Source organism: Arctopsyche grandis, chromosome 3 (genome assembly GCF_051622035.1).
Source record: "Arctopsyche grandis isolate Sample6627 chromosome 3, ASM5162203v2, whole genome shotgun sequence".
NCBI lineage: Eukaryota > Metazoa > Arthropoda > Insecta > Trichoptera > Hydropsychidae > Arctopsyche > Arctopsyche grandis.
In genome coordinates, this window is record NC_135357.1 from 21135332 (window position 1) to 21148907 (window position 13576).

A 13576-nucleotide genomic window follows, 5' to 3' on the forward strand; every position below is an offset into this window, starting at 1 on the left:
AAAATGATAATTATTAAAATTGAGTTGGATCTTTCTGGCGAGTTTAATAAGGCAAGGTTCGGAACTTATCGAATCTTGCCTTATTAAACTCGCCTGAAAGATCCAACTCAATTTTAATAATTACCATTTAAATAATTGCATCTGTGCACATCGAAACGTTACCCGTCATCTGATGTGCAATCTATCATTCGAGAAGATGAGAATTGCATTTAAAGCAGCCGTCCGTTAATCTGTCGTTCAATTTGTCTGGCGATTTTAGAGCGGATGCACCGCATCTCAAATTTCTACACCCACTTTAGTACTAGTAAATTTTCTCTTGTGGCCACGATGTACATATGTTAATACAAGGTGAATTTACCCGCATCCATTATTTTTACGAGGACGTTCTGACACGTCATCTAATCTATGGTGATATAATCTAATCTTCTACATATGTATACATATTAAGCCCATATTTTTTCCCAAGGTTTATACATAAATACGAGTTATATGAAGAGTGGGAAATATTCGAAGACATGAGTACGAGTTTGTGAGCAAGTCTGACAATAATTAACTAAGTTTGTTACTCGTAATGCAGTTTTACCGACATAATTAAACGTGAAGTTGACTAACGAACCACTCGCGATTGCCTGAAACTATTACCATTAAGCTAATGGAACAAGTGAACGTTGGAGGTGAAAAAGTTATGACGAAGTTATCACTATTTGTAGTAAAAATAAAATAAATAAATGTGGGCATCCGACTTTTCTCACACATTCTAGTGTTACGTACATACACATGTAAACATTAGCACAAATTAATATGATTAACTAGTCATCAACCATCCAAAAGGCATCGTGGCGTTTTAAGTGCTAAAAATGCCTTCGTAATGACGTGGCGTTCAGCATCATTCTTAATTAGGGTCGCTTATTGTACTGCGATGTGAAAAGGTTGCCGAGAAGAATCGTTTATAAAGCTTTTTCCGCCTACATATTTGTATTCCAAACAGGTGAAATTTTTATAAAACATTTCAGCAAAACACAAAGCACATAAAAATATTGATATTAAAATATATCATTTTATATGCATCTGTATTATTGCTTGATCACAATAACATATAATTCATCAATCTTACAAGACTACATATATAGATTAAAAGTAAACACGAAAGAAAAATTTAACATCAATAACGCGTTGTCCCCATACGAGGTAATTGTCCGGAAAACGAATATAGGGGCAAAAGAACGATTGACAAAGATTTTATGCAAGAAAACGAAGAATGTTCGAATTTTACATATCAGAGGCTGTCAAACTTTTTAGATTCACAACTAAATTTGCACTTAAAGTTAACCTCAACGACAACATAAATAATTTGTTTTTAATTTGTGCGATAAATTTACGATTGCAAAATTTGAAGAAATAAAATGAGTCTGATGAAATATACATAATACCTATCATAATAGTTTTGGTTTTTATAAAAGTTCAATTTTAACTTATCATATTACAGTTATTATACGAGTACAGTTGAGAATCTTCTAACCCTCAGCACAATGAAAACTATATTTCAAAATGAATTGCCCCATTTCAATACATAAAATTTGCGAAATTGAAGCGAGAACAATGTACCGGATATTAATAATATCCGAATTTCTATTAAGAGCAAATTTTATGGTTAAAATAACTGCCGATAGCCGAGCCTGCACCATTGTTTTAGGTATTCATTTTATAATTAATACAAAATGGCGAAAGTCCTGAAGACACCACACTAATTCTTCCGTCACTATAAAATTTCAGTTCTAAAATGTTCTTGGGTTAGATCACTGAATTTAATATGCAAATCTAATCCATGGACGTTATTTATACATACATACATATACATATCTGTGAATGTAGTAATGTGGGCTGGACAGCAATGTCAGTTTTCGTCGTGATTTTTTTCTGCCCAAAATGGCCCATGGAGATATAACGTGTCGGCCGGCGTTAATGTACCGGAAGTCCGCCATTGTTTTTCACGGTTGGCAAAACCTTCGATACGGCCATAATCACTGACTGTATCGTCGATTTATCGCATTCAATTGTGAAAATCAAAGATGTTCACACGTTGATAATTTTTTTATAATTTTTACATTGATCCCGAGTATTGACATATACTAAACTCTCTGTATAATATCACATAGAAATAATTGTGTGCATACATACATATGTATGTATAAACATACATATGTATTTGCAAAAGCATAAACATTATATATGTATATCATATTAAATGAAATATATTCACATTGTGAGTATTTATTATATTTGTAAGGGATTTTTCCATTAAAAAAAATATTTGTTTCATCTTCTTCTCGTCTAATTGAGCCTTGATGAACTTAAGACGCCCTCATTATCTTTCCGTTGAATATTTAATACTTTTAGCTCGTTTCATGCTGTTCAGACTTTCACGAGTGATGATGATACGTCCATTAGTGTCTTGCTAGGAATGTATTTTCCTCGGAAAAAACGCTTCCACGTCAGGTTTATTAAATTCGAAGGTATGAAAGCAGTTAGGGACTCCAGCACCTAATTTATTTAATTATTATTTATTTATTAAACCACTTACTCAACTCAACGACACACTAACTGATAAGCTCGCATTATATTATAAATACGGTACCTAGCAGACCGAACATCACTGAAGGCCTATAGGATTGTTCAATTATAAAGATTGCAATAGAACATAAAAATTATCTCGATTTATAATGTAAAGCGAATTTGAAGTATTAACAATTATTTATTTAATTTGAACTGAATATTTAGCTTCGTAAACAGAGTTGAGACATGGGTAAATTGCTTTTCGTATCCGAAACCGGTTTAAGCTAGATTTAAATTCTAGACTTATTTTTAAGATACGATTTACAAATATTAACTTAATTAGAATGCTTGTATTATATAAGACTTACTTGGAACCATACATACATACAATGTGTTATATGCATTTTGAAGTGTCCATTATTGAATGGCATAATGCAATAGGACGCTGTAGTTGACATACATACGTTCAATACACCATATGCCAGAGAGAATACAATTTTCCATATTCGGGTATATCTACATATATTTTTATTCACCTCGTTTTGAATTATTTATGCGTGTCGTTTTATTGTGTTTGTGCACTACGCTCTCCGCGATATTGAATTTCGAGCAAACAAAAGGCGCACCTACAATTTAATATCGAAATACAGCTAGCTATCCCTCGTTGCCAACGTCAAAAATTACAATAAATTCCCCAAAATCGGCACGTTCTTCAATGAAAAATACAAATGTATACCGTAACGACATTGAAACTGAAGTTTGAAACCACAAAATTTTCACCGTCACCAAATTTATAGTCATAATCTGAAAGTTATACAATAAATGCGAAATTTCAGTTCGATTTGAATGCTGCAGTGATAGCGATCTTCACAGTGCCTGAAATCAAATAATTCAAAAAGTGTATTAAAATAGAAGATATTTCACGTACCATGAACCTCGATCAAAAAAAAAAATTGAAATTTAACAAAATGGCCGAGTTTTTTAAAAAAAATTCAAATTTCGCGCATAAATTTGTTGATTTTTGGGCAGCCAAAATTACATTTTTTTATTCAATCGGAAAACTAGAGGTTCTTGGCACGGAGAAACATATATAAAAGCTGAAAAAAAATCAAATCGATCGGATGATTCATTCTCGAGTTACAACTGCAGCAAATTTGAAAAATGTAGTTTCAAGGAATTTGAGAAAAAAATAATATTATTATATACATAAATGTATGTATATTATATGAAAATATCAATATTATTTAAGAGTGTATTAAGCTCGCCCGCACACCGATACACCCAATAATGATCATACATCGTGGTAATATTATCAGAAAGTGAGGCATCGTTTATGATTTTGTGCAGTACGGTTTTCGATGTTATATGCCGATTGGGCGAAGGAGGGGCGCGGGGGCAGCTAGAAGCTTGGTCCGTACTGCACTCCCAACAGTATACACATTTCTTGTTGCGTTCGTGTGCGCGCCGCGCGCTCGACACGCTCCTCACTTTTCGTCATTTCTTCTGAACCTTTTGCCTTTCCTTCTACACCTCTTACAATTTCTACGTTTCTGCACTTCCTTCCTCACGTCACTTTAAGTATTTAAGATGGTATCAAAATCAAGAGAAGCTGAGCCAATGTTTTCAAGAACTTAATTCTTCCGAAAATACTGATGAAACAATAACAGATTCTTCCAATTTACTGAATACAATTTTTTATTTTAGTCAGAACTTTTTCACAAGTTAATGCCGCATGTAGAAATTATTTATAACCAGATGCAATCTAGTAATATCAATGCATTTTCAATTAAAGAAAACTTAAAAAGTTTTACTAATGTCATTATACAAATACGAGATTCTTATAGCGAATAGAAACCAAAAATATGTGATGCATATATTATCGCACATATTATAGAATCCAAAAATATGTGCGATGTTATTATTAAGGATATAAAAGCAAGATATGATTTTTCTAATTAATGAAAAGCTGTGATATTATTTAATAAAGAAAATTTTGAAAAGTACTGTAAGAAAATGCCAATGGAAGATCTACTACTAACCGTTGAATCATATCCAATGCTAGATAAAGAAAAACTTCAAACTGAATTAAAAGTGTTTTACTCAAGGAAAGAAATGCATAGTATTAATGATTTATTAATATTTTTAAATCTTATTTATGCAATCAATTTATTCAAATTCTGCTTACAACTTCAACTACCTCTGAGCCAGAACGGTGTTTTTCATCAATAAATAGAATAAAGACATACATATGTATGTATATAAGAAACACAATGGTTCAAGAAAGATTAACGGCTTTGTCTATGCTGTCAATTGAAAAAAAAATGCTTATAAACAGTGAAAAATTTAACGAAAAGGTGATAGACCTTTTTTCAAGGAAAAAAGACAGAAGAATCAATTTTTAAATGAAATAAAATACATATAATATTTAATTGTGATAATTTTGATGTTAATAGTAAAATATAATCCAAATAAACATTTTTTTTATTTTTAATTAACCGCAGCACCCCCAGATATCTTATCCACGAGCCGCCACTGGTTATAAATCAAGAAATATATTATACCTACTGCTAATCTGCTATTCCAGGCCCATACAATGCACCTTCCTCTTCTTTGAAAGACAGCTGTTGGGCTGCTGAAGCTTTTCTTCGAGCTGATCGGCCCTCTTTCGAAGCAGTAGTACGGTTCAATATCGAATTTTGTTTTGTGACCTTCTTATACTCTTCAAATACATAGATAAAGTCATGGGTTGGTCACATCCTAATTTTTTTTTTGCTCTCTAGCTTTATAGTTTGCCCTGTTTCCTGGAAAATAGCCCCAAAACGCCCTACTTCCTGGAAAAAGCACGCTCCACCGCCGAAGACTAGTTATAACTAGTCACCGGACCCATAAGGTGCCGCGTATTGTTCAAAGGTTGTAAATGCATTGTTAAAGGTTTGCCGAACCTTTTTTACAAAGGATTTACAACAATGGAACAATGGATAGCACTGTGACTATCCTACCTCTAGTTATAACATTTAACATTATATTGCAAGCTTTCACACTTCCCCATATGTAAATGTATATTTTTAATTCACTAATAGATTATATATTGAAAGATTCGCCTAGTTTAAAACTACGTTTCTTGATAATGGTGATTTATTATTATCTTTAAATATTAATAATAGAGGTAAAATAATATTATCTTTATATATGTATGTACATGTGTATGAAGTCCAATTGAATTTTTGTGACATAGTCGCGCTTTGTGACCAAAATTGTCATTAATTTGACACCATTACGCGCCACCATTTCGTCGACAAAGTTTACCATTCGGTAAAACGTGGCTTTCAACACGCCCACCGCAATTTGCGCTTCATGCTACATTAAATTACTCACATGTCTGCAGACTCAACTGCCAAAGCCAAAAAGTCTATTTTTCCAACCCCCCCCCCCCCTCTCACCCAAACACGTTCCAGTTCAAAATCACAATCTATATTTAGATTCTACATACATACATATATCTATAGATGAAATTAAATTAAATATACAGTTTACTGTCAATGTATTCTACATATGTATATGTATATGTTATATTTATATTGATTAAATAACAACCATGTAATTTAAAAACGCTGAATAAGATAGATTAATGACAAGGTTTTAATTTTTCATCTTTTGACTAGAGTTTTCGGGACAGAAATCCCCGAGAAATCCAGGAATTTTTGATGTCCCGGGAATTTTTATCTCAAATCCCGGGAAAACTATTTCAATCAAAACGTTATTTAAATGGTTTTATAAAGGCGAATGTATTTTAATGTATATATTTTAATGAAGCGAGTGTACCCTTCTTGTATTGACGATTCTACAATGAAAGAAGAAACTCTTTTAGATTCTGATGAAGATGAGACAAATGTGTGTTTGTCGATCAATGAAGTTTTAAATAAGGAGTTATTACAGACAAAATTATAGAATAACATAAATAAAAATAGCCTCGACATTAAAAAAAATATATATATTTTAATAAAAAATAAATTAAATTGAAAAAAATACATCATACATATGTATGTAAGTCGGGATCTTGGGAATTGAAAAAGTCCGGGAAATCAGAAACCCTTCTATTGACGCGACGCTGACAACATGAATGTTGATTGGCTAGCTTGAATGTTTATTAATTGATATAGTAACCAAGTAAACAGATTTTGAAACATATTTGTAAATGCGTGTTTAAAAGAGAAGGGGTAAACCCAAATTTTGAAAGAATTATCATTGGAAAATATTATGTTTGCAAAATTCCAAGAATATTGGGTACTTGAATATTGAAAATTTAAGATAATTTCTTTGTTTAGTTTTTATTTTTTTATTCTTTTCCTGTCGATGTAGCAGACCTGTAGTTTATTTTTTTCAATTTTATATAGAAAAGTTTGAGATTCGGTCGCAGATATAAAATCAGCGGACGAGCGTTACGGCCCATTTCCTCGGCGTTGGTCCAAAACTGCGGACTGCGGCCCATTTACGGTCCCGGTAGGGTAAATCGAGGATAGGAGTAAGGTAGGGACCGATTTTACGATGGACCTGGCGACCGAAGGGACAGGTGAGATATATCCTTCAATAAATTCTTTATGTACTTATATCTACGTTGAAAAGTTTACCGAATAGGAAATCGGGAAGAGGGATCGTGGGAAGATTTTCATATTTTTTTTCCTTTTTGAAGAGGGATCATTGAAAAAATTTCTCCAGCAGTCACCTGGAGAAAAAGCAGTTGTCAAACGAGGGCAGACAAAAACCGATATTTCATTACAAAATTCCAAATATTAGTACTAGTCCTTACAAGTGCTATTTGCATCGGTGATGACGACAAAATTTCATAGCAGATGACGACGACGAGAAAAACGGTAAAAATTCACTATGAATACAATTAATTGAAATTATGCGAATCGTTACAGTAATATGAATTAAATAAAAAATTTGATGACACCTAGGAGTTAACTTGCATTTTGGCACTAAGCCCGTCGTTGAATGTGAATTGTGCGGTTGTGGCTAGAAACCATGTTGTTCAAAGTTGATATTATTTTATAGGTAGATATGTAAATACCTACAGGTGAAAATACAACAAATGTAGCGAGCGCTAATAGCTTTTGTGTCGCGTCGTCTAGTTTTGAATCCGATCCAAGGAAGTTTTCGAGCAGGCGACATTTATTATAGCCAATGTTTGCAAAGGTTTTGCATGTCGTTGCAAATCATTGTTACCGGATGTAGTTACTTCGACCAGAAGAAAATGAGGTTGGGGATAGTTTTGGAACAATCGCAGACGAAGAGCCCGAAACAATATTGACACGATAACGTCTGAACATATTACTTTCGTTATATATGTATATATGTACATTCATATGTACATTCATATGTACATATGTATATACATTCATATGTACATATGCATGTATGTATGTATGTACATATGTACACAAAGAGAACAACGCCAATCAATGCGGATGATTATGCGAACACCTCGAATCAGATATATACAAACTGAATATGAAATATAGAGACAGAGAGACCTTATTATTATTAAACTAGTGTTGGGCCCGTTGATTTCAACGGGTGGTTTCGAAAAGGAATTGAAACTCGAATAAAAATAAAAGTTAAAGATATTTAATGGACTGGTTTCGGAAAGAAATTGATGCACGAATTACGAATGACAAATTACGAAGTGATTACGAATTACGTTTTGTGCATCGCCGACGCCCCAACGCCTTTGCTCCCAGCGCCCCCGATGCCTCCGGCACCCCGGGGCCTTCGCCCCCGGCGCTTCCGTCGCTCCGGGGCCTTCGGCCCCAGCGCCTCCGGCGCCCGCAGCGCACCCAGCGCCCCCGATGCCTTCGGCACCCCGGGGGCTTTGCCCCCGGAGCCCCCAGTGTCCCCGGCGCCCGTAGCACAAAAATGAAAAAAATGAAAAAACTGAAAAAATGAAAATTATGAAAAAAAACCTGAAAAATATTGTCACGAGACTTAAAAAAGATATTTATGCTTAATTTGCATATTGAATTCGTTTCCAGCGGACATGGCTCACTTTCGCGTGAGAATAATCATTGGAATAGGATAAAAGGACACTATTTCAAGAGGAGGCCGCCCTAATCCTGTACGGAGCACAAATTCGCTTATCGCAGCGAAAAGTCGTCGAGATGCAAATGGGTTAAAAAGTATAGTCGTTCTCAAGCCGGCCTCTTTATTGCCCTGATGGGGATAGTTGAACGCGAAACAAAGTGATGCCACACAAAATTTACTTCTTTTTCATTCAAGAGGTCGACCGTGGTAGGGGTCGAAGGGGTTGAAGTATCGCGGTATTAATTTTGAACCTCCCTTTTCCCCGGTCGGTTATTGCGACTGTATATTAAGCGGACTATTGTTATTGCCTCGTTCGTAGCAATTTCACTTTTTTTCTATTTTTTCGTTTAGTGAAATGTATAGCGTTCAAAATCATTAATCTTACCAACGTTGTGAATTTTATGACTTCCTGTATGTATTGTAACACACATACATACATATGTATGTACATATTTATTTACATTTTATATAACTCGCACGTGGATCAAGCGTAGTTTTATAACATATTGAAATAAAGTAAAAAAAGTCGGATGTGACCAACCCATGACTTTATCTATGTATTTGAGGAATATAAGAAGGTCACAAAACAAAATTCAATATTTAAACATACGTATACACCTTCACATATACCGGTTATGAAAGCGTTTTCGATACAAATTGAGCGCAATTATAGGGAAACTTACACAAGACAAAAGTTCTACTTTGGTTGTCGGATTTCGTTCAAATTTTTTATTACTTAAAATTACTGTCATTATTATCCACATTAAATATCAAGAAAATTAGAATAATTTAAAAGGTCAAAATAAAATAATGAAATATTGTTTTAAAAAGAAATACTATTTCCGGTTTACGTATTCTGACCAAAACCTTATCTACATAAAAAATACAAACATAAATTTTTAGATCAATACGTTCAGGGGTATGGAAAGAACCGTGGTGACAACATTTTTGACTTTTCTAATAGGAGAAAATCCCACTTTTGGTTCATTAAATTAAGTGATTTTTTTTGTTTTCATTAAATTGATACAAGGATTATAATTGTTTATACAGTTCGGTAGGACTAACGGACTAGCTGAAACACAGACACATATTTTTTCTAGATCATGAAAACGTGATCAGTAATCGATTCCAAGTTCGAATTTTTTCATGATCACAAAACTTCATCTATTGTTACTATATACACATATAGATAAAGTAAAGTTTGATATCTAATTTATATTTTTAACAGTCAAAATACTAATGACAAAATAATTTTTCTGAAAATTTTGACTTTGACTTTGACTCTTCGACAGGTACTCGTAACTTTGTAATAATAAACTTTGTTATTGTACTATAATACATAAATTTAATGAAATTAGGTTTATTTATTTTAAATAAAAAAAATAGTATTACAACAAAAATACATTAATAAGGCTTTGGCATTTCGCATTTCATATATATGTATGTATGTATGTCTATTGTATAATCTATGTATGTGCATTCCAATTTGTTCAAATATCGCCATATTGGTCAAATTATCCGATACCCCCACATTTTTTCCTCCACTTCCCCTTGCAATCTCACACTCCCCATTCCTTCTCTAGAACTCTTCACCGACCGTTTTATATTGAAGTAGCGGCTCGAATCAGAAATGCATAATGGGACTGTTGAAACGGAAATAACACGAAATCCTCTTGCTCTCCTTTTCTTTCCACCAATATCCTTTCATAACCGACAAAATTGAACAAATTTCCCTCGAATATATAATACATTTTTTCTAGTCAAAACATAACAGTTATATAGAACAGCAATATTAGATGAAGAAAAGAGACATCCGAGAAGGAGAAGTTTGTGTTAAACCAGAGCTGTGGAGTCGAGATCGGAGTAGTCAAATAGTCTAAATTCAAGCAACTTTAATTTTGATTTCGCGTTAAAAGTTTTCACTCAATAATATACATACATATATTAAAAGCTACTCCACTACGTAAAGTCTACGTAGTGATCTACGTCGTAGACCAATGCTCCACGGGGGCGGACAAAAGAAACGTTCTAAATTTAATATACATATATGTAATTTATAATATTCAAGGTTGCGAGGTCAATGACCGGGGTTTGTTTATACATAATTGTGGGTATTGAGTTTTGTAAATTAAACATACATAGTGCACAAATCTTTTTGCTTGCGGCATAAAGTAAAAATACGTATGTTAAATATGTAAAAATACGTATTTTTCATATTATCCGATTCCGATTCCAATTTCGACTTCTATGGTGACTTCGCGTTTTATTATTTTAATTGCATAATTTAATCGGCATAACCGATTCCCGGTTTCTGTTTCAGTTCCGATTCTGATTAATTATTACTATTCATATTGTAACTTTATTTTAAATCATGTATCAATCCGAAAGCACCCATTTAAATTTCAATGGGCATAAAACTAGTATAAAATAATATTAGAAAATATTGCACATTTGAGTACATTTTTTAAATAAAAGAAATGTAAAACAATTATTAAACTACTACTGAACAATTACTGTAAAAGAAATATTTAATTTAAATATTGAAAATTTTCATTATAATTTTTATCAATGCCGTATTTGATTCGGTCCATTTTCACCGTAGATATTATATAACCGAACAAAAGACGAATTGTAAATTGAAATTAACGCGCGCTATTGTTGTAGCATCACTTTTGTTTACATTTTTACGTAAATTCATAAATCAACAAATCCGACGTTGTCCGGTAGCTTCACGCCCGGTTTATCTCATCGACCCCTACCTACTTTTCTTCTTCCCCTTCTCTTAACAGGTGTTCCGGTTAATCGGTGCTTCGTTATTTAAATATGAGTCAGGATAAACTCAGGCAGAAACAGGTAGTGGAGATGATTTCAGCATAGAATCGCACAGGCGATAGTGTAAGGGTGAGGGTAGCCTGAGATTAGCAGGTGATTAATGCCGCGGAAGCGTCTTCACAGCTTCCAATGTGGACCCTCTTTTTCGTTAATCAGATAATGCCAACGACCTCTAACGGCAAAATAGGATTTAATCCAAAACACAATGCGAAATAAATAATGCATAGCTAGGGATTAAAAATGCCTTGAGTTATAAATATCATCAAAGCTAAATTCTGTTACACGAACTGCCGTAAGAGGACATTGCAAATCACATGATGCTGTAAAAGGCGATGTCATTATGTTTTCAAGTCAATTTTAATGGTGTTAATAATAATAATTTTAATGAATCCACAGAAATAAAATTTCCTAATTGAAAATTAAATGCGACTTGCATTAAATGAAAATGCGATAAATGATGACTGGCATTGGATTTGGTCCACCAGCATTCTATTTTTCAAAAATATTTGATTTTATTTAAAAATCACAATAAAGCCTCGACAATGAGAATTAGTTCAAAATTTAACATAAGATTAACGATCGCCAACCTTTCGGACTCAGAAACCAATAAACTCGTAATTTTAAATACCGCGGACGATTTATGCATATAAATTGTTGAAAGGCCGTAGCCATCTGCGCGACCGTTGTTGTTTCCCATCAAGCTTGTATTACCATGAATGCTGAAGTTCTCTACAAATCTTTTGCACATGCGCACAAGTGAGCTGTCACTCTTGCGTGTGCGCATGAGTCAACAGTCGTATCGCTCGCGTGACACTTGCTATGGAAGCAAAATCTCCTTTTGCGTATATATGGACTTGATTCGCTTTTTATGTTTAGACTTTCGCTTGATTCGTTAATTGATATTTCGTACGTTACGTCTCAAGTTAAATAACTAAATTATTAATAAAAGTAAATACTTTTATTATTTTATTGTAATTAATTACGTCCAAAATTATTATTTATTAATAATTTAGTTATTTAACTTGAGACGTAACGTACGAAATATCAATTAACGAATCAAGCGAAAGTCTATACATAAAAAGCGAATCAAGTCCATATATACGCAAAAGGAGATTTTGCTTCCATAGCAAGTGTCACGCGAGCGATACGACTGTTGACTCATGCGCACACGCAGGAGTGACAGCTCACTTGTGCGCATGTGCAAAAGATTAAATATAAATAGCCCTAATATAAATAGCCAAAGCAACAATGCAAGTGGATTTATCGCCGTTGTTAGTAACAATTGCAATTATTTAGTTAAACATGTACTAAAAAGGACATTGCTTATTTTATTTTATTTTATTTTATTTTAAAAAATCAATACCACAGAGACTTGACAGGTTGCCCCAAAGCGTCAATGTGATTTTAATACAAATAATAAAAATCATAAAAATTACAAAAAAAACATCATAAAAAAAAATAATAAAAATCATAAATAAAAAAAAACATAAGAAAATAATAAAAATCATAAATAAAAAAAAAAAACATCATAAAAAAATAATAAAAATCAAGTAAAAAATATGTACACAAAATAAAAACAATGAAATAAGATTGAAAAATTTATATCGTGCTATTTAGGATGTGTTCCACCAACTCAACATAACTGGCATCGAATAGGTCCAAGTAATGTGCCAGTAAGTTAAGGAGTCGAACAGCTCTCGAGAGGGGGGAGTTCATGAGCACGTTTGATTTAGCCCTAATTGGTAAAAATATATCATGTTTTCTTAAAACTCTACGATTTTCCGGGGCCCAGAATTTTAGTTTCTCCAGGATAGTGGGATTGTGAATCTCTCCTCTAAGTAATTTTACGAAATGTTTCCCAAGAAATAAATCTCTTCTCTTTGCCAGGGAGTTGAAACCCAAAGATCCCAAGACAAAGGCACTAGGGAACAGATATGGATAAAATCCAAATGTCTTCAGATATAAAAATCTAAGGAATTTCCTTTGGACTCGTTCCAACATTAGAGAGTAACGAAGTTGATAGGGAGACCATATAATGGAGCCAAACTCGAGCACACTGCGAACTAATGTACAATATAAGAGACGAATGGCAGTGACCCCTAGTTCGGAC